This window comes from Cryptomeria japonica, chromosome 4, assembly GCF_030272615.1.
Source record: "Cryptomeria japonica chromosome 4, Sugi_1.0, whole genome shotgun sequence".
NCBI lineage: Eukaryota > Viridiplantae > Streptophyta > Pinopsida > Cupressales > Cupressaceae > Cryptomeria > Cryptomeria japonica.
In genome coordinates, this window is record NC_081408.1 from 33,521,961 (window position 1) to 33,527,388 (window position 5,428).

The window sequence follows — 5,428 nt, forward strand, 5'->3', positions numbered from 1 at the left end:
ATTAAAAATAGCATCTATTTTCTTCCTATCCACCTCAATGCCACGATGTGAAACTATGAACCCTAATAGTTTTCCACTATCCACACCAAACACACACTTTTGGGGATTCAAGCACATGTTATACTTACAAATTCTCTCAAATATTTGGTGAAGGATCTTAACATGATCTATACGAAGAACGGATTTAGCTAAGATATCATCAACATAATCTTCTAAAATCTTATGCATATAGTCATGGAAAATGAGAGTCATAGCACGCTGATAGGTTGCACTTGCGTTTTTCAATAAAAAAGACATCATAACCCAACAAAACATGCCCCAAGGGGTGGTGAAAATAGTTTTGTATTGATCTTGAGGATTAATGAAGATTTGCTTATATCTCAAGAAACCATCCATGAAGGATAAGAGGGAATGACTTGCTATGGAATCCACTATCATATCGATATTCAGGAGAGGAAAATCATCTTTTAAAGATGCTTTTTTTAGATCATGGAAGTTCGTACACATCCTAATTTTATTATCAGGCTTAGCCTTAGCCACAATGTTTGAAATCCATGGAGAATAATCGATAGTTAGGATGAATCCAACATCCAATAATTTTTCAATCTCAGCTTTAACAAGTAATGCCACTGTAGGGTGAAATTTTCAAATCTTTTTCTTTGCTAGTTTAGCATCAGGAATTAGGAAAATGTTATGAGTGACAATCTTAGGATCTATGTCAGGCATATCAGAGTATATCCAAGAAAAGATTTCAGGAAATTCAAGTAATAACTTAGAATATTGGTTTTTCTCTTCTTCGTCAAGACATCTCCCTATCTTAATGATTTTATCTTCAACATAAGGATCTACCCTGATATCAATAATGTCACTTATTAAGATATTGCTTTGTTGAGGAGCGTCTTTTAACTGAGGAAACTCTTTAACTATCTCATCGTTATTTATTTCTTTCCCAAAGTAAGCTTCCGCATTTAGACAATAGGGAAAGCCACGATTATGGTGATAACAAGGAAAGTTGTCACAAGCTCCTCATAATTCGGCTGAGGAATCATCATAAGGAAAAACATCCAAAGCTAGGACACTAGAAGAGCCACAATCAATATACTCTGGATATTTTAGCAAAAGAGAAGCATAAATGACATTAACACTAATGAATGATCTCTTAGAGGTTTTAGTACACTTAAAAGGATCATAACCAAGCCCAAATGTCATATCACGGAAGTTGTTTTCCAAGGGAACCTTGATCCCCTATTCTTGAGCACCATATCCATTACCATTGTATCTGCATCTAGCTAGGATGTGAAAACCGGTACCATAAAGATTAGCCATTTATGCAGAAGGAGGAGGATTTTTATAAAGCAAAGGGCCAAAGTCCTCTGAGTTAGAAACGGGAGATGAAGTTTGGGAAGCCACCACAAATTTATTACTCAATGTCCCAGACAAAGTGGATTGCACCTTAGGTTCTCTAGGGGGAATTTTGTATTCCCTTATGAAAGTAGGATTGAAATCAAGGGATCCCAAATCATTTTCTGCCAGAACCTTCTCAGAAGAAAAGGTATTCTCAGTAGTAGAATCAGACTAAGAATATTCTCTCTCAAGAAGCTTAGGCTCACTTGAGGAAGTATTGGGAATCAATTCGGATGTAGGAGATAAGTTTGATGAGTTGGTCACATTAGTAGGAGTAGAAGCTTTAGAGGAATTACCTAAGACAATTGGGGAAGAACCAATTGAAGAGGATTTAGAACTTGATGTTTGCAGACAAGCCTGTAGACTTGTGTCACCTAGCAAGGCATATGTTTTATTGTTGTAAATGAATTTAATTTGCCTATGCAATGTAGAGGGGAAAACTTGCATGCTATGAATCCAAGGTCACCCTAAAAAGTTATATGTCAATTCTCAAAACATGACATGGATAGGTGTGGGTAAAGTAACATGACCTACCTTAATAGGTAAGGTAATGATACCTAATGAAGAATTATCAACATTGTCAAAGCCTCAGATGGTAAGAGAATCGAGCTTAATAAGACATGTATCAACATTGATCTTATGCAACAAGTTAATGCTACAAACATTAAGGCCACAACCATTGTCCACTAGTATTCGCTTTATTGCACTATCATTTATGATAACCACAATCATCAAAGGATCATATTATTGTTGAATTTCACTAGAGGGTAGCTCATCTTGTGTAAATATAATATAATCCTTAGGTGTTGTGATAGAATTAATCAAGGAAGCCATATTATTAGGTGTCATGACAGGTGGGACATTTAATGTTTTCAATGCATCTTATAGCATTCCATAATAAGTTGAAGAAGTTTGAATCAAATCCCAAAGGGATATCTTGGCAGGAGTAGCTTTAAGTTGTTCAACTAGGTCATAGTTCTTACCAAGAGTTTGTGAAATGTGAGGCGCTTGAGGCAAAATAGGTTGAGGATCAGGAAGAGAAGTTGGAATAACCAAAGGAGGATTAGGTTGCCTATTGTTTCTCGTATTATAGGTATGGGTAAGTACATTATAACTCTCCTTAGTTAGATGTCTAGCATAGCTATAAGGACTCTTAGTGGGATCCCCTCCTTGAACCATAATTATGGGTTTGTTTGGAGTACTAAAGGAATCGTGACTATATCCACCTTGAACCATGAAAAGAGGTTTATTAGGAAGAGGTGAAGTTGGAAAATGATAAGAACCTTGGACTACAAAAAGAGGTTTTCTATGTTCATTCACATTGATCATATTGACTAACCTTTTAGATGCATTATTCTTGTTTGAAGTTTTAGGAAAAGACATAAAGTCATCAAGGGCATCATCCAATAAAGCATGATCATAGTGATTGAAAGGTTTAATTTTGGACTCAAAAGGAGACATAACCTCATAAAGGGAATTGTGAAGGTCAACTATGTCATTAGATTTAGTGGAGGAGTTGATAGGAATGTACCCATGAGACAAATCATTCAACTTATCTTTCTCATCACCATGAAATGGCATAATAACAAGGTTGATTAGCTTTTGGCAAAATGAGGGGCTTAGGGTTCAAAACTCATCTAGAGTTTCATCTAATTCATCCTTACTAAAATCATAATCAATAAAATTGAATACATCATCAAAAGCATGAACATCTTGCAAATATAAATCTGACATTTTGAAATTGAAATGAAAACACACAATGCAAGCAAATAAAGGGAAATCACTTTTTTAATTTTTTTTCTTTATTTTTTTTACTTTTTTGGGAATTTTATGCTTATAAAGAAAAATGAAAAGATACTAAATCTAGATATAATAATGCAATGTAATGAAAATGCAATTGGATTCACATCGGGTTCACCAAAGATGTGTAGGGGAAAAAATGAGACTAAGTGCGAAAACCCTAATCCCAATCTCATACACACTCACATAATATGAAAGAGCCTAGGGAGGTGACACACTTTGAGCTACTTCTTGTGTGGAAGAGAGAGTCGAGGATCACCTCTTAGGTTTTGTATTCCCTTATTGTAAATGAGAGAGAGGAATGATTCAAAATGCAATCTAACCTAGGATGCAAGTAAGCAAGCAAACCATAATATGGAAATGCATATCAAAGGACAATTGATACACTATTGAAAAGTACACATTAGGAAGAAAAATTAGAGGTGCACCTGTGTCTGAAATCTGAACAGAAATGTCCAGCACCAACGTGCCACGCCACTGTCCTGATTTTGCAAGTCTGGAGCTACAACTGACAGGGTGAGTTCTGAGGCCTGCAAGACATTGTTCTGCCAAATCTTGTTGACAAAGGGTGGGACCAAGGTGGCACACCCCTGTCCTAGGAAGGAACAGGGTGCCATGCCCCTATCCTAGGTAGGACCAGGGTGCCATGCCCCTGTCCTTGGGGTTTTTGGTGAAATCTGCACTCAAGAACTGTCTCTGTGTGCTCCTCTGGTTCAGAAACTTTCAGTGACACTCAAATCCGAACCTATATTTGAATCTGCAAAATAGGGTTTTGGGTGGCTATGTGGGGTTTTTCCTTAGTCAAACCTCTATGTTGGTTATTTCCACCTCCACAAATAGTGGATAATGTACTGAAAATGTATGTGTAAGAACCTTGTGTGTGTGCAAGATCCTAAAATGAAAGCAAACAATCTAAAGCAACCCTAAAGAGTAAACCCTAATTGCTTATAATTGACAAAGTAAATTCTCTAAATCCATGACGCAAAGTGATCTAAATCATGAATATGAATCAAAATGAAGCTTATGCAAAGACATGAAAACAACATGAAACCATACCCAACCCCAAGGGAGAGGTACAAGCCAATCTTCAGTCAGTGATCTCCTATTGTTTTCCTACATCTTCAAAAGCCCCCAATTGATGAAATGATGGTTGATGAATGAATGTTGAATGTTGTTGATAACTTCAAAGATCTACTCTTTCACTGCAAATAAGGCTCTTTCTGCTCCAAAAACTTGCTCTTAGATTCTTAGCCGAAGACCCATTCAAATGAAGAAAGAGAGTTCTTAAGTATGAAACCCTAGATCTTAATTTTGTCTTTAGGTTGACCTAGGATTTGAATTCCATGCCAATAATTTGGGGTTAAGCATTATTATATTATAGGATTATGCTCCCGAAATTTTAGAAAAAAAGTCGAGGAACATGTGCATTCCCGCCACGGTCTGACCAACTTTTCACCAAAATTTTGGGGTTGTTAGATATGATGATATTAGAGTGCATCCCAAAGTTGCGGCTGATTTCAAGATGTTTTGGTATGCGAAATTGGGCCTTAAAGGTTGAAATAAGACATAATTAGGGTTTATGATTAAATGATTCATTGGAGGAATAAGATGAAAAGGGGCACGCTTAGGGTAAAGGGCCCAACTTTATAACAAGTAAAGTGATGAACATGGCTTTAGATTTAATTAAATTAATTAATTAAATGCTTAAAGGGAAATTAGAGATGCAAGATGCAAGACACACTAAGGTGGGTGCTAACCTAAGTATGAAATTGTATTACCCTAACAAGGGTGTACAATTTACGATACTACAATATGTATATATATACATGTTCAATATTAAAACACAACCATATACATGTAAATACACTCATTTTTATTTTGTCTATGTCTTTGTATTATTTGCTTGTACATATAGAAACATACATGTATATGCATATACAACACATGTATCCATAGATGTGTGACTATTTGTTTGTCATTCCAAAGGCTTTGAAACTTTTCAATACATACAGTTTTCAACAAAGAAGTTGCTATCACTCCATCATGTTACTATCCAAAAAAACTATTAAAGCTCACATTATTTTTTTAGCTTAACAAACTTTCAACAAACAAGAATCACAATTTGTAGTTAAACTATAAAGCCCTTACATCACAATCCAACACATTAAGGGCATAAATGATGCTATTGCCTACTCTTTTTTTAGGCCACATGTTGCAGACATAA